We start from the raw sequence: 22,109 nt of genomic DNA, 5'->3' as shown, positions 1-22,109 counted from the left end.
TCCCCAGACATCCTCAGGCCACGTTGTGTCATTAATTATCAAACGTGAGCTGGAAACAGCTTTGGATCATTCCAGTGGAATGACATGTTGACTCATCTCACAGCTGACTTTCCTTTAGGAAGATGGTTGTTTTTAGATTTTGTTTAACTTGAAACAGATTCTCTATCTTTTAGAAACCCGAAAATTTGACAATTAAAAATCTATGTTTTCTCTTTGTTTAGCTTTTTCTAAAAGTGTAAACAGGCAGCATTAAGAATTGTTTTTATTGTTTTGTATTGGAGCATAGCTAACATATTGTGTGAGCTTCATGTATACGGCAGAGGGATTCAGGTTTACATGCACATGTATCTGTTCTTTTTCAAACTCTCTTCCTGTTTAAGTTATTACAGAATATTGGGCAGAATTCACTGTGGTTTGCAGTAGGTCCTCATTGGTTATCTATGTTAAATACAGCAGTGTGTACTTGTCCATCCCAAATTCCCAATCTCTCCCTCTCCCCTACCCTTCCTCCCGGTAACCATAAGTTTTTTTCTGTAAGTCTGTGTCTGTTTCTGTTTTTTAAATGTTAATTTGTATTTTTACTTTTAGATTATGCACATAAGTGATATCATATGATGTTTGTCTGAGTTCCTTCACTTAGTATGATAATCTCTAGGTCTATCCATGTTGCTGCAAATGTCAATATTTCATCCTTCTGAATGGCTAAGGAGTATTCCATTCTATATAGGTATCATGTTTTCTTTACCCATTCCTCCGTTGATGGACATTTAGGTTATTTCCATGTCTTGACTATTATAAACATTGCTGCAGTGAAGATTGGGGTGCATGTATCCTTTCAAACCACGTATTTTTACTGATGTATGCCCAGAAGTGGGATTGCTGGATCATATGATAGCTCTCTTTTTAGTTCCTTATATTGTCCTCCATAGTGGCTGTATCAATTTACATTCCCAACAATAGTGTAGGAGGGTTCCTGTTTCTCCACACCGTCTTCAGCATTCCTTGTTTGTTGATTTTTTTGATGGTGGCCATTCTAATTGGTGAGAGGTGATACTTTGTTGTAATTTTGATTAGCATCATCTAATAATTAACAATGTGGAGCATCTTTTCATGTGCTTCTTGACAATTGAATAGACAGCTTTGATATCTAGTTTTTGAGTTTTGATTGAAGAGGTGATGACCACCCTTTGTAGAAAAACTGTATTATTTTTAAGAAACTGTATTCTGTACATGTGTGTTTAAATGTGAAAATCTAATATTGGATTAGTATAGTTTCATGTCAAAATAACCAATGCTTAGTAAGTTAAGTTTACTGAACCTATCAGTTAGCATCTATCACCACACATAGTTAGCATTTTTTTCTTGAAATGAGAAATGTTAAGATCTAGTCTCTTATCAACTTTCAAATATCCAATACAACATCATTGACTAGTCACCATGCTGTACACGACATCCCCAGGATTTATTTATCTGTTAACTGGAAGTTTTTACCTTTTGATCACCTTCATTCATTTTGCTCGCTTCCTAAGCCCTCACCCTGGCAACTGCCAGTCTGTTCTAACTATGAGTACAGTATTTTTTTTTAAAGTCTGGTAAAATATTCTATTTCATTTATTTTTTGTATTTCCTAGTGTCTTGTTATAGCTGGATTTCATGCCCAGTCAGTTTTGCTTATGACAAAGCAGTTTTGTACTCCACCAAAAACATTAATTAGTTCTTTAGTTTTTTTCTTTTTTTATTTACTTACAGACATCTATGAGATTAACCAATTTACAAGTCTTTGCTTCTTGAGTACTTAGAGTGTATCCAGAACTGCATCAGGAAATACAAAAGAGGTGAGAGAATACAAAAGTTATATCCTCACAGAACTTGCAAGTTGCTTGGGTGCCAGAATTAACAAATATCATCAATATTATTAGAAAAAAATAGCATTAGGTCAATAAAGCAAAAGGAATGGAAAAAAAAAAAAAAGATTCGTGTGAACTTAGTATTCTTTTCATAACAGCCCTAGGAGGTAGGAATTATTTCACTTCATTTCATAGATAAGAAAGCGAATAAGAAGCTAACTAGCTTTTGAGAATTTGACTACATGGGTTATGTTCTTTCTGCTGGGTCACAGTGATAGGGAAACCAGGGATAGTACTAAAGCTGAGTTTCCAAAAATGTCTTTGGTTGAAATAAACAGAGGACAAAGGTCAGCAACAGAGCCCCAGGTGTCGATGAATATGACAGAGGAGAAGGCTTGCCTGATGAGCCAGAGCTATGTGTTGGCCAGTAAGACTTTGCACCCGGACAGAAGGTCTTGGAAGCCATGCACACTAAGGAGCTGATTCTTTTTGTGATAGATTTCAGAGCAGGGCAATTATATATTTAAATGACATTCCCAGGAAGATTTCTTTATAGGTAAAGATGGATGAGAGTGGGGAAAAAATAGTTGGCAATCAAAGGGTCACTTGTCTGGAAGAATTGTAGAGAAAATACGGCACTGAATACAAAGTTAGAATAAGAAACCTCTTTTTATTCTTCCAAAATCTGAGCTTCTGTAACGAGGGGTGTATGCATCATTTGTATTTATGTATCCACCATTTTCTTCTTAGCCAATGCAATGTGGGTTCCATAACCACCATCTTCAATTATGTTGCTCAAAAAAAGAATAAGTTGCAACAGACCACTTAGTTATTTATTTTAGGTCTCCACCAGAATATAAGTGCCAGAAATATAAGAAAGAAAAAGTATCTTACTCATCTCAATATCCTTAGAACTTCTAATATATCCTGGCACATAGTAAATACTGTAGAAATGTGCTTTTAAATTTTACATGATCGGCTTTTGCTTAAATCATTATATTATCTTTCAGGCTTAGTGTGGGAACATATTTGCATGGCAAGATTGGAAATAGACATTATGCAATGCTTAGCAAAGGCGCTCACGGGAGAATCACACACTGGAATGTAACTAAGTTTAAAATGATGGTGGCTTAGTTCTAATTACTTAGAAGCTGATTAGTTTGCGAATCGTCCACAGACCCCCTGCTTCTCTTCCTTGTAACTGCTGCCAACTTTTGGCTAGTTTTGTGCTCATTAGCACATCCTCTAGAGCTTGGGCAAGGCATGGGTATGACCTTTTGAGTCTGTCCATTTGGCTGCTTATTAACAGTTTTGGGGAGGATTTCGTGAGATATAGATTGGAACTATTGACAAAAATGAATATTTTATATTATTACACATAGGTTTTATTTATTCATGTTATTATTCATTCTTTCTGCATGACCTATTTGAAAGGTCAGTGTGTAATGTGAGTATGATATACATAATAATCTCTCTGAACATGAACATTTGCTGATATTCCATACATATGAATTATAATGGGAACAGATCTTTGAATCCAAAGGTTAAATTCAACACAGTTGTCATGCCAAAATGATTCAGTGTGATAGTATCTTGTATGTCTCTTAAAGTTCAAGGAGCTAGATGACTTATGTAACTTCCTACAAAAAATTTTTTAAGAAGAGTCACATGTCACATTTTAATGACTTAATTTGACCACAAATTCGTATACAGGTAATGAGTATACCAAGTTCTGTGATGGATTGCAAAATAATGTAGAAAGACATGAAGAAACAACATAAAAAATAAACTGTAATTATAAACTCAAAGATAAAGTGGAGCTATCCAGAAAGAAATTTAATTATATAGATAATTTTCTACAGAACTCATGGGACTTATAATTTACCAATAGTTGCATTTTCTAAAGAGGTGCAGTAAAAATGCCCAACTGTGAAGACTTATCCAACTGTTTGATGAAATATGTTCCTCTTATGATACAAACTAGTCTTCTGTGATTGTGGAATTGCTACATAAAATATGTTATTCTAACTAGCACATGTTTGTGTGATTAATAAGGAGGTCAAGGATTATATAGGTACAGAGATAAAACTGGAATATTTTATCTTTTGGGAAGATACAAATGGAAGTAAAAACATAGTCAATGATATTTTTTACTTTGTTTTGAAAAATTAAACTCAAAATGGATTTGGTCTAAAAATTTTACTAGATATTTAGTAGATATACACAAAAATAATATAGATGAAAATAAGTGGTATGGCTTGAATGGATGGAGAAAATTATGCAATATTTATAAAGAGGTTTTATTTACTTTGCTGAAAGTCATTTGTACTAGTTTTAAATGGGCAGTAATAAATCAAATGATATCATTCTTAAATGCAATTCTTAATAAAATGTGTTTCTCAGTATAACACAAATATGCTTATCTCAAGTTATACCATGTTTTACTCATTGTTTTCAAGAATTATAAAGTGCAGTCAGTGAAGTTCTTACTAATCAGATTTTATTGTCTTTCCAAAATTTACATAAAATAGGTGAGATAAATATACATACAAATAAACAAATAAGCTTAGTAATATTCAGATTCCTAATTTTAAATGCATCAATCCAACATACTGCCACAAATTCTGTTTGTATGAGAAAAATTCTGAGGGAAGAGGCAGGTAATTTAGTTATTTTAGCAATGTTGCTTGACTATGTGGGAGCCTGCCAGAGCAGCATTACCAGTCACTGATTAATGCAAATTTATGTTTTTTATTTTTATGCTTTCTTTGCACAGAGAGTTGCAAACAGGACTGGTATCTGAAGGCTGCTCACAGTACTAGTTGTTTACGGATGGCATCTGTTCTGCAGCGTCCAAGCCAAAGCCGTACTAGCTGTTGAATATCTTGAATAACATCCTAGTTGTGAATGTAATTACACTGTCTCAGACACATGGAAACAGGAAGTTTGCCAGTGGATACCTAGCCTTAGAAAACAAGCCATTCTTAAAAATTAATAACTATTTGTTCAGTTTACTTAGAAAAGTAACCATGTTCTTTATACTTTCTAAAAGCTCATGTTATGAATGGATTATTCTCAAAGTAAGGAGTGTTGTGATTGACAGGACACCAGCAGATGTATCCTAAAGATGTATAATTTCTTTCTTTTTTTTTTCATTTATTTTTATTAGTTGGAGGCTAATTACTTTACAATATTGTAGTGGTTTTTGTCATACATTGACATGAATCAGCCATGGATTTACATGTCTTCCCCATCCCGATCCCCCCTCCCACCTCCCTCTCCACCCGATCCCTCTGGGTCTTCCCAGTGCACCAGGCCCGAGCACTTGTCTCATGCATCCAGGCTGGGCTGGTGATCTGTTTCACCCTAGATAATATACATGTTTCAATGCTGTTCTCTCAGAACATCCCACCCTCGCCTTCTCCCACAGAGTCTAAAAGTCTGTTCTGTATATCTGTGTCTCTTTTTCTGTTTTGCCTATAGGGTTATCATTACCATCTTTCTAAATTCCATATATATGTGTTAGTATGCTGTAATGTTCTTTATCTTTCTGGCTTACTTCACTCTGTATAATGGGCTCCGGTTTCATCCATCTCTTTAGAACTGATTCAAATGAATTCTTTTTAATAGCTAAGTAATAATAATTTCTTTAATAAGGCAAGACACAGATAGCTTTGCAGAGATGAACTCGAACAGGTGTTAACACAGCATGCTGCCAGAGAGGAGCCGTTTGGCCACCCTCAGATCCCGAAGGGGCGGTCAGCAACTCAGGAAGCCACCCGTGTGGAGTTAGGAAGGCATCGAGTATTAGGAGCGCCCCCTGTTTCACCTTTCAGAGATTTCACATCCCCCTGAGAACTCCTCCCAACTGCAAGGGGGCATCTGACAACCTGTCTGTCTGCACCCTGGTTCTGGAGCAGAACACCCTTGGTGCATTCCTCAGTCATGTCTGGGTCAGTGTGAAACGAACTCTGTTTCCCCGCAGGTGTCCTCAGCTGGCCCAGGCTTCAGGCCTCTGTGACTGCTCCTGGAGGAGTGTAGTGACTTCTTCCACTAGTCGGCCTGGATCCAGTATTCTGATGTGTGAACAGTGGAATAAATAATTTACTTATTGTTCAACTAACTACTTTTCTCAGCTTCAGACAATGAGAACTACTAAGTCCTCACTCTGCACCCAAAACATGATGAATATCTACTCTCCCTCTGTCTGGAGTTTCTCTCCAAGCAGAAGATGCCATTTCATTTGAGTATATCACACACTTAATGTAAGGTTTTGTAGAGCTATCCATTAAGTACTAGATGAACTATTTTTTATTTGGGATATAAAATGTGAATACAGAGATTCTTTGTGCTTCAAGAGCTCTAGAGATGACACATTGTTCTGGGATCTTATAGGATAGGAGAATGGAATACATTAAGGGATTTATCATGCTCTCCAATCTTGAAAACACACAAGAAGTTACACAGAAATGTGCACATGCACACACACACCTCTAGGTGTTTATAATAGCATCCACTGGAATTATCTTCTAGTCCTGAGGTCTCCTTCTTTCCTGATCACTTATTTTCTTTAGAACATCATGCCCCAATCAGGGCCATTGAGTTTTGTCTACCTTCTGCTTCTCTTGAAGTTGAAAAGAGATGAGAAAGCATAATAAACTTTTTCAGAGCTCTAACACAGAACAAAGGTCAAATAAGCCCAGGCTGTATAATAGGTGCCTTATACATAAGGTATTTAGTAATCCAATTTAAGAACATATATTAATAAAACATGCTAAAATATGTTTCCCCATCATTCTTACAAGCACAAATGTTCTTTGCACATACAATTAGAAGTGGTTATATTCATTTGCATTCATCTTTACTAGACACTAGGTAGGAAAGGTTTATTGCTGCAAAATGAAAATCCTTTTATTTATTTTTTTCAAAAATTTCAACTTGGGGTGAGAAGAATCTGTGCAAAATCTAGAATAGCTGTTTTGTTTAACACAGTGAACTTCCTTTTAAAATTGAATTTCAAGACACTCTATTTCTTTTGAGTTTTATTTTTCTTTTTAAGTTACAAAGCAGTGGATACTTAGAGAAATAAATAAGAGATAAAGAAAAGTTGTTAATCAACTAAACTAGTACCGTTAGCCCCTAGAGTGCTCCCCTCAAATGTAACTCTCATGGAATCCTTACACGTCATTTTTAAGCTTATACAAGCTTTATTCATATATAGATGTGTATATATATATATATATATATATATATATATATATATATTTCTGTTCTCCTCTTCTTTTGTTAAATATATATAGGATTCTGCGAGAGAATTTACTGTGAAACTGCTTTTTTGTTCGATACATCATGGACACTCTTGCACATCAATATACAGAGCTCTGACTTTCTTTCAAATAACTACCTGATATTTCTGAATGTGGATCTTCTGGAAGCTAGTCAGCCCTTCTCCTAAAAGTGACATAATGGTTCTTGTTGCTCTTATTTTCTAGCACCCGTGACACTTGGACAAAACCGCAGTCCACCCCTGCCTGCGTATCTTCCAGTGAGAGCACTGTGGTCCCTGCAGCCCATGGTCCCGTAAGTGAAGCTCCTGGGTCAAAGTCTTGTTTTTATTTAAGATGTTATGTTATTTTATACAGAGGTTTTATGACGTTGCGCTCCTACCAGAAAAACTCACCTTTACTGCATGCTGTAATGCTTTTACTTTTTATTAACTCAGTAGGTGAAAAAATGATACTTTCTGTTATTTAAATCTGTTTTTTCCTGATTACCAGTGAGGTTAAGGATCTAATTTTATGCTCATTATTCATGTGCATTTCTTCTACGTGAATCTTTTCCTTGTCAGTTTATAAGAACTTTTGTCACTTTATAGATGTTTGCCTTTTGTCATATGGTTTCAGATATTTTTATTTATGGTTTTGTGATGTGAAGTATTTTTATAATATGAAGTTTTATGTTCATATGTCATCATATATATTCTTTTCTATTATTGCTTTTGGGTTTCATTATTTGCTTTAAGATTTTCTTCATTCTAAGTTAAAAATATTTCTTAGTATTTTTCTAACTTTTAATCTATAATTTAGAACTTTATTATGTTAGAGATTTCTTAATGGTTTCAGGTAGGGGCTCTAACTTTGTTATTCTTAAGGATAGACAATTCTAATACTTCTGAAAAAAATGCCGTCTAAACTATTTGCTATTTTCCTAAACACTATTTTCCGTTTGGGAATTTTTTGAATTGGGTTTCCAGTGGCTTGTTTTGTTATTATTGCAATGATTTTATGGTATGTTTTGGTATCAGGTAAGGTGCTTCAAACCCTCTCTCCAAGAATTGTCTTTTTCAAAACATTTTTGTTTATGTTTTTATTTTTTATGTGAATTTTAGTATAATTCTGTCAACTTCAATATAACTGTTTGAAATTACAACATACCAATTGTAACTATATATATAGTTTATATGCGTGTGTATATATATATATATATGGTCTTTTAAAATATAAAATCTCATTAAGAAGCATGATTACATTCTTTAATGAAATTTTTCAGCTTTCTTTCTCATAGATACTATATCTTTTTAATAAAAATTAATCTGATGTTTTTGATACTTTCGTTTGCTTTTGTAAATAGATTTTTCTCCTCATTTCAGAGACTTTGTATTTTATTTTAAGTTGGAGGCACTTATTAGCATACCATTGCAAAATTATCAATATCTTATGTAGGAGCATGTCATTTTCTTCAGTCTTGAAAAATGTCAAATGATTTAAACTTAAACCTAGGAAAAAGTAAAAGTAAAGAAACAGTAAGGTCCTCTATATCTATAACCTTGCCTAACGTGTAGTACTCTTCTTCTGGGAGGAGTGATCCATTAGGCAACTGCCAAGTGTTAAAGATAACACAAATGTGGAGGAAAATAAAGAGCAACTCTCAGTCAATCATCTCACGGGGATAAACCCTGGAAGCCGTTGAAAAGACAAATGTCAGTCTCAGAAAACGGTCATCCCATTCAGTATACTTAGTAATCTTCCATTAAAAAAATATATTAGCTGTTAAAAATAAATCAAATATCTTCCACATTTCCTGTGTAAGAGCTAACAGAAGTTCAATTATCATTTCCTATGCTGATCTTAAATGGAGTTTGGCTAGGATATCAATCAGTAAAATCATGTTGAACTGATGTTTTGAGTGATGAAACTCAATCTAGCATAAAGCACTTTAAAATATAAAAGCAACAGAGTTTATTTTTTATATTCTTCAGTTGAAGTGAACTTTTACAATAATTTAGGCATGGCTATAGCTTACAGTGATGGAATCAATATATGCTACCATTCTCTGTCAAACTATAGTATCTTTCCTCACTATAGAAAAGTTCAATGACATAAAAATTTGAAAATACATTGAAAAGCTTTAATTTCCAGCTGTAGCTATATAAAATAAAAATTTCTGTTTTTATTATTTTAGCAAACTTTTATGATGGTATCAGTTTATTTGACCAACTTTTATGATTGAACTAGTTTATAATAATAACAATATAAAAACCACTGATACTTTTTGATGCCTTTTTAAAAAAATCAGTGGTCACAATGTGATAATTATCCATCTAAGACTCATCTGTGAATATTCTACTAGATAAGTAAATTCAACTCATGATCATTGAACTTTCCTGCTCTTTCTCCAAAAGAGACTTTACATAAATAAACAAGCAGTTTTCACTAGCTGCGATTTCCTATTAATACTGAGGTCGGATTTCTATTCTTGTCCAGAAGCTTTCAGCAGCTTTTCTCAAGGACTTGTAATGAAACTTGCCGCATGCCCTGTCATCTGCCCAGTTGTTCTACTCGCTAACTTGAAAAACAGTTGTTTGAAAGAACTCTAATGACAAGCTTCCCGAGAAAGCAGCTAGATTTGCTTCACATAGATATATAGGGAAATAGAAAATAGATTTAACTACAATGAAATGTTTTCACAATATTGAAAGCATTTGCTTGTAGGCAGATGTCCTAGTTTTAAAGTATAATCCTCAAGCTCTTCGGCACTCTCCCCGCTGAGCTGTGGGGTCTGGGTCCCATCCTGTCCCTGAAATCCGGGCCCCGAGGCTGCTGGGCTGCAGAGCATAGTGGGGTCATCCTGGGCCAGCTGCCCGTCCCTGGCCTTAAGGAGCTGGCACTTCTGTCCTTTTTCTTCAAGCATTCATATCTGGAGCCCTGAGGTACCATATGAGAAATCTGAATCCGCTCGTTGTGAAAAAAATGACCACAATGAGAGGTGTCGGTGTCTTGAGTAAGCCCAGCTGAGGTCTCTGCGGACAGCCGGGATCAACCATCAGCCCTGTGAATGAAGTAGCCTTGAGGCGACTCCAACTGAGGCCCCAGATGTGCTGGAGTAGATCTTTCACTGTGATGTGCTTCTTCGCAGATTCCTAAAGTATGCATTCAGCAAGTCTAATAAATGGTTATTTTAAGCTTGTGAATTGTGAAGCAATGTGTCACACACAGGAATGGTAACTGAAACAGAAAATATGCCTAAAGCTCATCTTCCTCAGAACCTAAGTCACAGCCCTGCAATGACGGTGGTTGGGTTCAGAGAGGGCTGGGTTAGGGTAGGGTGAAATTTAAAAATAACCTTGTATGTGTGCACGCAAGTCACTTCCTTTGTGTCTGACTCTAGCCCTATGGACTCTAGCCCATCAGGCTTCTCTGTCCATGGGATTCTCCAGGCAAGGGACAGGTTGCATTTCCTACTTCAGAGAATCTTCCTGACCCAGGGATTGAACCTATGTCTTGAGCTTTGTACGCAGATTCTTTACTACTGGGCCACATGGGAAGCCCCAAGCCTGATTAGTAGTAGTGGTTTATAACCATGGTTCTGACACAAGCTTCAGGGCAGTTTGTGCCAGCTTGTCGAAATATATATAGTTTATTGATAACATCAATATTTGTAGTTTGGATCAGGTTTGAGTACCCGTGGGCTTACTGTCTGGACTGCTCACAGAGCAAGGATGTGCCTGCCTGAACAGTGGGGTGTTAGAAGCACCAGCTAAGATTCCATTTTGGGGGCCTATTTCTAAGATGTTTTATATCCATGTTGAAGGTTCCTGATTTAAGAGAGAAAGTTCTTCCAGGATGGCCCTGCAGAGAAAGGACAATTGGAATCCACAAGGAGCCTCCTGGGACCCGTTGCTGTGAGGCAACCTTGGCTCTGATGCATATCCTTAGTTTAACACTGATGTTATATTTTTATGATTTTCCTGCAATAAAGTATAGATTTGTAAATGTTGTAATTGAGTCCTGTGAGTCCTCTTACTGTCTTATTTAGTTTTCTTTAGTGCCTTATTCCACTGTTGGTATGGATGCTGTAAGCAGACTCCTGTGCTGGTTTGAGAGTATGCTCACATACAAGCGCACATCGGTAGCCTCTTTATTGGCTAAATCACTCCTTTTCTTACTCCATTTTATGGTAGCTTCTGCTCTTTCCTGCTCTTGAAATATACTACAGTCTTGGCTAGGACTTTCCCTGGTGTCTCAGACAGTAAAGAGTCTCCTTGCAGTGCAGGAGACCCAGGTTTGATCCCTGGGTTGGAAAGACCCCCTGGAGAAGGGAATGACTACCCACTCCAGTATTCTTGCCTGGAGAATTCCCTGCACATAAGAGCCCGGGGGCTATAGTCCAGGAGGTTGCAGAGAGTCAGGCACGACTGAGTGACTTTCACTCACTCAGGGGTTAAAAAGGCTGATGTCAAGGTGAAATATTAAAGTGCAGTCAGGATGGCTGCTATCCAAAAGTCTACAAGCAATAAATGCTGGAGAGGGTGTGGAGAAAAGGGAACCCTCTTACACTGTTGGTGGGAATGCAAACTAGTACAGCCGCTATGGAGAACAGTGTGGAGATTTCTTAAAAAACTGGAAATAGAACTGCCATATGACCCAGCAATCCCACTTCTGGGCATACACACCGAGGAAACCAGATCTGAAAGAGACACGTGCACCCCAATGTTTATCGCAGCACTGTTTATAATAGCCAGGACATGGAAGCAACCTAGATGCCCATCAGCAGATGAATGGATAAGGAAGCTGTGGTACATATACACCATGGAATATTACTCAGCCATTAAAAAGAATTCATTTGAACCAGTTCTAATGAGATGGATGAAGCTGGAGCCCATTATACAGAGTGAAGTAAGCCAGAAAGATAAAGAACATTACAGCATACTAACACATATATATGGAATTTAGAAAGATGGTAACGACAACCCTATATGCAAAACAGAAAAAGAGACACAGAAGTACAGAACAGACTTTTGAACTCTGTGGGAGAAGTTGAAGGTGGGATGTTTCGAAAGAACAGCATGTATACTTTCTATGGTGAAACAGATCACCAGCCCAGGTGGGATGCATGAGACAAGTGCTCGGGCCTGGTACACTGGGAAGACCCAGAGGAATCGGGTGGAGAGGGAGGTGGGAGGGGGGATCGGGATGGGGAATACGTGTAAATCCATGGCTGATTCATGTCAATGTATGACAAAACCCACTGAAAAAATAAATAAATAAATAAAGGAAAAAAAAATAAATAAAGTGCATTTCTGAAGTTGAAAAGAGGTATTTGCATACTAATTTGTATACTAATTAGTAACTATTTGTATACTAATAGGGTATTCTCACTAACCCACTGTTGGAAATGACTTTTGAGTGACAACGTCAAACATAATTATGGAAACTCAAAGAGGTGTATTGGTGTTCTACTAATATTCCCCCACCACGAGGCAGTTCTCTAGTGAAGTTCTCATAGACATTGTCTTCTTGCTATAGTCATTAAAACAGTGCCAAAGAACTAAAACATGAGGTGGTGCACTAATATTTTAGCTGTTTCTTTTCTGGGTACCGTTTTTCATTACCTTTACTTAGACATAGTCATGTGATTTGTTTTCTCCAGTGAAATATCTTCTAAAGTGATATGTCACTTCGGCATAGAAGTAGTACCGAGGGCACCGTTGTCCAAATTCCCTCTGAAGATCACTGGAGTGCATGACAGGGAGCACTCTAATCATAGGAGTAACTGCAGTGGGCAGGAGCCCCTAAGTGATGGTCCTGGCCATAAAATGTGAGCAAGAAATAAATGTTATGTGTTAAGCTGCTGATAGGAGGTTACTGCAGCATAACTTAGCCTGTTCTAGCTAATACAGGGTATTCTTATCTTAAATATGCCTTCTGATCATAGTGAACTTCTGGGATAGTCTGTCTTCTATAATTCTAGGAGAGATGACTTATTGAATGATTCTTCCATAAAACTTCCTTTTCAAAAAATTTATTTTTAAAACATTTCCCTTTTTATTTGTGGATTTCAAATATCTTTGCAAATTGTGTTTCAGTTGCTTTTTATGTTGTGTACCTAGGAAAGATTCTCCCCTAAAACAGGTGAGTTGTATTCTAAGGGTAAAATGGAGTATATATTCCCTCAGTTCAGTTGCTCAATCATGTACGACTCTTTGTGACCCCATGGACTGCAACACGCCAGGCTTGCCTGTCCATCTGGGCCAGGTTTGCCTTGAGTGTCCAGGAGTCTCCAGCAGAGGCATAGGTCGACAGTGGCCTGCTGCTCCGTCAGGCCTCAGGCGAAACAACAGGGAGGGAACACAGTCCTGCTCATCAACAGAAAATTGGATCAAAATTTACTGAGCCCTAGAACAAGACCCAGATTCCCCCCCAGTCAGTCTCTCCCATTAATTAGCGTCCACAAACCTCTTGCCCTTCTCCATCAGAAGGCAGACAGAATGAAAACCCAAATCACAGAAAACTAACCACACTGATCACATGGACCACAGCCTTGTCTAACCAATGAAACTATGGGCCATGCCTTGTGGGGCCACCCAAGATGGACAGGTCATGGTGGAGAGTTCTGACAAAATGTGGTCCACTGGAGAAGGCAATGTCAAACCACTTTAGTATTCTTGCCTGGAGAACCCCATCTTCCTTCAGGAAGCCATTTATTTCTTGATTTTCCTGCAGCAGGGTAGTAACTATGCTTTCAGTCAATGCCCCACTTCAGCGGTAACTGGTTACACCCATTTTTCTATGATGACAAGAGTAACACAAGCAACAATAACTTTGAAATTCATTACAATGCCAGGGTTTATATGCTCTCATTAAGCATTAATTGGCAGTTGATGGCTATTGCTATTTTTAACACCATTAGTTCATAGCAATATAATTAGTAACGCTAAGTACAGGAGCCACATTAATAGCATTACTAATTGTAGATCTGGAGATAGACATGCAACATGACTGCCTAATTTCCAGGCAGTATCTCATGATAATTAGCTGTAGGACATTTGTGCCAAACTAGAAAGGTAAATAATTGAAATTCTTTCTACATTTTTTTGTGTTTTGTGATACTAGTACCGCACTTTAATATGTGGATCTCATTCTACCTTCTGATGTTAATTTTTTTTTTCTTTTGAATTCCCTTTTGGTATATGCTAAATAATGATTCATTTGTCTCTCCCTCAAGAAAAATGTATAACCATTTGTTGAGCAAATTTTATTGCCCCATACCCAAGTTGCAAAAAGTAATATATTAAATGACTTACTACTTCTATTATATTGTAATTGGTTTCTAACGTTTAGTACAAAACCGCTTAATAGTCTTTGTTGTATACCCTCTCTTTCCTCATTTCTCTAGCAGTAAACTGAAAATGACCAACCTTAGAAGTCTAGTATGAAGTTTCATGATAGTAGAGTTAAGGGGGAAAGATATGAATATAGCTACAATGTAGGAAATATAGCTACAACAAATAAATAAAAACAACAACAACTTGATATTCTATACCTACATTCATGTTGTTTACTATGTACTAATTCCTTTTGTTTAGTCACCTTTTCTGAGCTAGAAGAATCTATAGCACCTACAAGACTGGAGAACCTATTCATTAATTACCCCTTTATGAGCTTTATAAAGGACAGATTTTTGAAAGATATTCTCAATTATTTTCTTTTCAGAATTTTGATGGAATGCATGTGAGGAGATTGGGAATGATCAGACACTGATCATTCATCAGACACTGGTATGGTAAAAAAAAAAAAATTGAGTCATTGTTTAAGAAATAACAAAGTACATAGTTTAATTTTGCATTAATTTTTAAAAGTTATTTTTCAGTTAGGGTATGATGCTCCTCAGAGACAGTATCGCTAACATGCCATTTCAGGCACGTCTTTGCGTTTGTTTTGGCTGCTGAAACAAACTGGATGACATTTGGAAACACTGACTTTCCTCCCTGACCTGCTTTTCCTTATTCTTTTCACATCTGAGAGTCACCATGTGTGTCTTGCTGCCTCATTGGTAACGGAGGCAACAGCCAAAATGGTGATTTCAGCATGTTGAAACTTTGAATGTCAGTAAATTCCATGATTTATGATTGGCTAAAATCAGGAAAAATAAGTTGATAGCTTAGTGCGTTACTGTAGAATGTTAACATAAATCCAAATGCTTTTTACACAATAAGAGCAAGAGGGTAAAAGCAAGACATGCGGTTGTGAAAACTCTTGGAGAGTTTCTTCCCCATATTGGCTCTGAAGATTTTGTGAGGGTAGCAGCTTCATTATTCTCTTTCTTGAGCTTTCAACTCTTAACAGAATGTGCGTTAACCTGTCAAAATGTACTACGCTATTATTTAGTTGTAATTAGTTAATGATTATGTCGCTTCTTTTGGTAGGGAATGCCTTAACTGATGAAACAATCTTCTATCTGCTTTAAAAATATACATATATAAACAATAAAGAAAAAAGCACTGGGAAGGCACATGACGATTATTTTCTGTCACATTAGCACATTAATGTGCAATAAGTTTAAAGAAGTGGCATGAATAAGCTGCTCCACTGTATTCTTGGTAATATTGACTTTTATGGGCAATTTAGTTTTAAGTCTACAATATATGATTTAACACAGTTCTGCTTTTCCAAAGATGGAGTATGAAGGTGATCCTTGTTCAGTGAAACAGCCTAAGAAAATAAATTATTTCATCTTCCTGGCGATGGTTAAGTTTAGTAGAAATAATACTACCAGTGCTTTACTTTCATCAGGTAATCCTTTTTCAAATGTAAGGTGATAATTACTTAGCTGCAGCTAATTATTGCTGGATAACCTTGTGTGGCTGAGTGGGAGAGGAATGTTTCAACTTACTGCTAAAATTATTAAGAAGCCCCCCACCCCCATGAAAAAATTAGAGTTTGGAAGTTTAAGATGTTAATAACATTATCAAATTTACTTTTTGTTTCTGCAGTGTGGGAAGACAGTGGTTCTTCTTTTCTCTTGCATGTTTCACGAGGACCTGGAAATCCAAAGCAGGTAGCGGAGCAGGTGACGGCTTACGATGGAGCGTGTGAACTCCAAGGGCTGCGGTTTTCATTCCATCTGCCCAGAGCACATATGCTTCCAGAAAGCCTGAGGTTTTCAGGGTAGTATATGGTCAGTCAGACATAAAAATCAAATACACGTGTGAATCTATTGTGAGAGGAATGCACATTTGTAATAAAGGCAAGTTTTATGTGACCTGAGAAGAAGAGGACCATGAAATGATAGAATATTTATTTAGAATTTTAACAGCCATGTGCTATCTGAAGCAGATGCCTAGGAGGAAGGCACTAGCCTCAGACCAATGCCCTGGCAAACACTGAGAAGGCAGTATTTTATTGTTCCAGGCCTTTATTTATCTACCAGCAGATGTCCCTATAAGGCAGTAATATCTTACAGTTAGAACAGCTGATTATGAAAATCAGAAACTGAACCACTCATCATATTTCCAAAGATTAATGGGATTAAATCCACCATGTACTTCAAAATCTTTCTAGCAATAGATAAAAGTATAGAATAGTACAAAAGTAAATTTAGTGTACTTCTGAAAACCACATGGAACAAAGTTCCTTCTTAAAAAAAAATCTAGGAATCCCTCATGACCTTAATTAGCATTAAGACCTCTTTCTAAAATAAAACACTATTTTTTATTATATCTGTGTTATCAGTTATACTTTAATATTCATTGAGTGAGGAAAATACCCAAGGTCCAAAAACTATTCTGAATTCAGTAAAATGTATTTTGTGTTTAAATGAATTATGCTAGTGGTAAAGAATTCACCTGCAATGCAGGAGATGTAAAGAAATGCAGGTTTGATCCCTGGGTCCGGGAGATCCCCTAAAGTAGGCATGGCAACCCACTCCGGTGTTCTTGCCTGAAGAATCCCACGGACGGAGGAGCCTGGCGGGCTGGAGTCCAGAGGGTCTCAGAGTCAGACACGACTGAAGTGATAGCACAGTCTCTGTACATTTGAAAAATAACAGAAAACACACACATGCACACACACACACACATATAGTAATGTATGTGATACATTATATATACTACTCAACTTTCAGTCAATTCCAGATAGATGTGAGTAGTCTGGCGGTAGCTCAAGCTACCAGTCATGAAGTCGCTTCTTCATTTCTTCTATTCTAACTTTTCATTCTTTAGTGACATGACACTTGTTGGTAAATAGAAAGCAGCATAGAATGCTGATTAGCATTTCTATTTTTAGAATTAACAGGGGCATTTGTTTTTCTCTTTTTAAGAGAGATAAATGCTATCGAGACCAAAAAGGTGACCTCAATGTCTTGAAAAATTATGGACTTTGAAACTAAATAAACTTAAACTTCTACATATCGTTGCCACTTTCTAGCAGTGTGAGTCAGGGCAAGTTAACCAACATCTAGCTTACACGTCCTCATTTGAGAATAACATCAGAAATCTCATGGAATCAGTAAAAATATTAAATAAAATCATTAATGATCATGCTGATATATTATAGGAATTCAGTAAATGCCAGCATCCCTCCTATGTTTTTCTCAGTCCCTTCCTTTAAGTACATTTTAGGATCTAAGTAAATATCATTAGTCCACTTACTCTTAGAATAAGGTGCCCCGACTTCCCGTTACGGGAATTAGGTCATGGAAGATGCACCATTGCTGCTGGACTTAGAAGGATTTTATTAAGTTAAAGGAAATTTTTCAAAAATTATTTTCAAATAGTAGAAGTATTCAGAGACTTAAAAATAAGAATTAGATCAGGCAGTGCCTCTTCTGTCTCTGATATTCTCGATCTCCATGGAATTAATAAACCCTAGAATTTCTCTCTAGTGATGTGCTAGATCAGTGTTGCGCGTCCAGGATCTACCTGATATCTGCTCAGGGACAGTCCATTTCTCTCAATGATAAGTAATTTAAAATACTATCCTTATGTAAAATGTAATAGAAAAGCCAGCTTCATATGTGTTTTTAAGAGAAAACACAAGTCTTTAAAGTCCTTCTGGTCCATACTCACTCTCTCCTCCTGTCTTTATGGGCACTTTGGGGGAGACTGTTTTAGAAACACACCTCATTGAGTCACATGAGGACAGAAAAGCCCTTTGGATGATCATTTTCACTAGAATACTAGAAAAGGAGATTTTATTTTCAGTTAAGTTTAGAAATAAAAATTTCACTGTGCAGAACTTATTTCTATATTTCTAGTGCAGTTGTTATTACAGATTTACAAAAGTTTCTCCAAGTCTGAAGAAACTTTCCAGAGAGACAAACATTCACAAATTTATCCTCTGTAATTATATTCAAAATAACACAAATTCAGGATCTCTATATCTGTCTATCTCTATCACTCTATTTATCTGTCTGTAATCTATCTATCTATCACAGACTGCAACCTTCACTTGTATGCTAAGACACATGTTTTTATACAAAAGATATGGCTAAAAAAAGCAAAATAGTGGAGATGATAGAAAATAGTGGGAGAAACATTCTAAGATATACAAATAGACAAAAAAATGAAGAGAGGAGATAACAGTGAAGAAAGAAAAATAATGCATGAATTTCATTCCTCCTTTAAAACAGATTTGAAGGGTTGATAAAATTATATAACACACACACACAAAAAGTACAAAATATGTGACTGAGAAAATGAGAGAGAGGGCATAAAAGGAAGGAAAAAATAAAGTGAAGCCAGGAGCAAGCTGAATACAAAAATGCATACCACAAAGTTCTATACACATTACATTGATCAACTGAAAATTTTATCCTGAGCTTCCTGGCAGGCAGTTAGAAAGAGGGATGCCTTCATCTTTTTGTTCATTTACTATTCAACAAATATCTGAGCATCTTCTGTGGTCAAGCATTGTTCTAGGGGCTGTGGGTAGGCCAGTGAACAAAACAAAACGTTCTCCTCATTCGGTGGAAGGAGACAGGCATTAAAGAAGAAAAGTGACTCAGCAGTAAAGAATCCACCTGCTACTGCATGAACCCAGGTTCAACCCCTGGGTCAGGAAGACCCCCTGGAGAAGGAAATGGCAGCCAACGCCCATATTCTTGCCTGGAAATCCATGGATAGAAGAGCCTGGCAAGCTACAGTCCATGCGGTCACAAAAGAGATGGACAGAACTGAGTGACTAGACAACAGTAAGGGAAAGTCAAACAAGGAAGAGAAGTGGAACCATGCGGAGAGTGGGAATCCTTTCCATTCTAAAACAGGGTGGCCTCACTGAGAAAGTAGTAGCTGAGGAAAAACCTCCAGAAAGCCAGGGTCAACCTCAGGTGTCAGCTCTGCAGACCCGTGAAGGAGCAAAGGCAAGCCAGAGTGAGCAGATGGGAGTGTGCCTGGCAAGGTTTCCAGGGAAGGGAAGAAAGCAGCGTTTCTGAACCTCAAAGAGGTGTGAGTGAGTGGCCGCATTCCTCAATTATAATTCTTCTTTGACTGCAATCCCAAGTACCAATACTTTGGTCACCTGATGCAATGAGCCAACTTATTGGAAAAGACCCTAATACTGGGAAGGCTGGAGGGCAAAAGAAAAAGAGGGCGGCAGAGGATGAGATGGTTAGAGAGCATCACCGACTCAATGGACATGACTTGGAGCAAACTCCAGGAGACAGAGGAGGAGACGGGAGCCTGGCATGCCGAAGTCCATGAGATCGCAGAGCCAGACATGACTTAGCAACCGAACTACTTTCTTGGGTGGTGCTCTTCAGGCTTTTTCAATCACGTACTGTGGTCTTAACGTTAGGGAGCGGCTCTGAGATCAATTCCAGAATCCCACACACAATGCTGTTTGGGGACCATGATTTCTAAGTGGCCACCTCCGTCCAAGACGTACCTCAGATCACCTAGAAGTGCCTAACCTAATGTCAGGGATCCACACACCCTGCTTTGAATACGTACACAATTGTGTGTACTTTTCTAAAGTTCCTCGTTTTCAGCAGATTCTCAAAGGGCTTCATGACTAAAAAAGGGTTAATATTCCTAGGTCTAGATTGATAGAACTATATACTACAGGCGATATCTCTTACAGTTGTTTTATTCCTTTTAAATCACTATTGAATTCTGGGGGAGAGGTAGATGGCACTTATATTCTGCAGCTGAGTAAGGAGAGTCATGCTTTGATAATCACCCCAGACAGGGTCAGGTGGGAAAGGCAATAGCAAGTGCAAGTGAAAACGAGAGGCATGAGAGAAACACTAGATGTGAAGTTCCACGTGTTGGACAGTGTGTGTGGAGGAACCTGCTAGGAGAGGATGGGTGTTCGTGGCGGGCGGACCAGAAGAAGAGGCTGAGTAGAACGAACGGGAGAGAACAATGAGGATGGGAAGCAGTCGTGGTTTGGTGAGAGTAAGAGGCTGTGGGTGGCCGGTGGGGACAGGATACTGATAAGGTGTAGCATGATAAAGTCATTTTCTTGGTAAGGCTTTCTCATTTTTTTCTAATTTTATTTTATTGTTAATTGGAGGATAATTATTCTACAATATTGTGATGGTTTCTGCCATACATGAACATCTCATTTGTTTTTAATCTAGACAATTTACATGAAAAGTTCTCATAAAAAATAGTGTTCTAATATCAGAAATATTCAATTAGATAATGCTAGGAAATATTGGCTATTTCAAGATATTCAGACACCCACTTTAATGTCTACATTCATAAAATGTATATTGCTAAAAGCTTTGAAATTGATAACATCTTACTAACAAAAAGTAATACTGTAATTGATGAATAAGATGATAAATGAGGAAAAGGGAGAAGAAGAGGGGGGAAAAAGGTTTGTGTAAGACAAAAGGAAGGATAAAAAAGAAATAAGAAAACATTTCTCAAAGTCTCTGTACCCGACACTTCCATCTCATAGTTTGTACTATACCTTTTAGAAATTAAGCCTGTCTTTACCAATGGTTTATCATTAATAGCCCAAAGAGAATGAGTTATTAATTCTGAACTATTTAGGTGAGATGAGAGACATGAATTTTGACCATCAGTCAGTAGATGCTGGAGCAGCCTCCCAGGAAGGATGTGGGTCTCCAGGTAAGATGGCTTTTTAAAAGAGGAGAGAACCCCATCACTCTGGGACCATTTTCATAGCCTTCTCCCCTCATGTCTCCTATCCTCACCACAGTGAAGGATTGGAAAATAATAAATCACCTTTGCAGCCTCCTTCTACCCTGAGACTTTAAGATTCTTTGCGTTCTTCCTATCCACCCTCAAAAGGCATAGAAATTTAGTCAGCACCCTTTTTTTTTTTTTTTCAGGGACTCCTCAGCCTTTCAGGCATTACCAAACATATAATTAAGGGATGCTTTAAAGCTTTAGCAGGCTCAGTTTTGAACACCCCCCCTTCTATTTGAAATGCAAAATGGAAATGCTAATGAGGGTTTCCTTGTCTGTCACCGTTTTCCAAACTGAGAAATGCTAGATCTCAAATATCTTCAGATTATCTCTTCGCATAGGTAATGAGAAACACGGGAGGGAGGTTCTATCCTTCAGGTAATTATAGGCCCCAGATTTTCACAACAAATTTAAATTTACAGGGAGGTGGTGATTGTTGCGCCAAGCCTCGTCTTTAGGAGAAATGGAACGATCCAGATCTATCCTTGGAGTTGTTTTCCTCTGACCTCTGCCCCTATCCCAACATATATCCTGAGCCTTTCCTACCAGAGGGGACAGTTTTCTTAGACATATGACTGGAGGACAGGGAAGAGCAGCTTTGTGTCATATCATAGAATGGACCCTGGAAGGTAGCATATTTCCCGGGGAGGTAAAGTTTTTATGATTTAATTTTTAATTGCTCACTCAACATCTCCACCTCAGTGCCCACAGGAGCCTCAATGTCTGTCTGCCCCAACTGAAAATGCCCACCTTCTCCATTTCTATTGTATCTCCCTTCTCCCAGCTACTCACTTCAAAACTTCAATGGGTGGGAGCTTCCCAGG

Source organism: Cervus elaphus, chromosome 19 (assembly GCF_910594005.1).
Source record: "Cervus elaphus chromosome 19, mCerEla1.1, whole genome shotgun sequence".
Classification (NCBI taxonomy): Eukaryota; Metazoa; Chordata; class Mammalia; order Artiodactyla; family Cervidae; genus Cervus; species Cervus elaphus.
Note: the sequence above shows the minus strand (reverse complement) of the source record.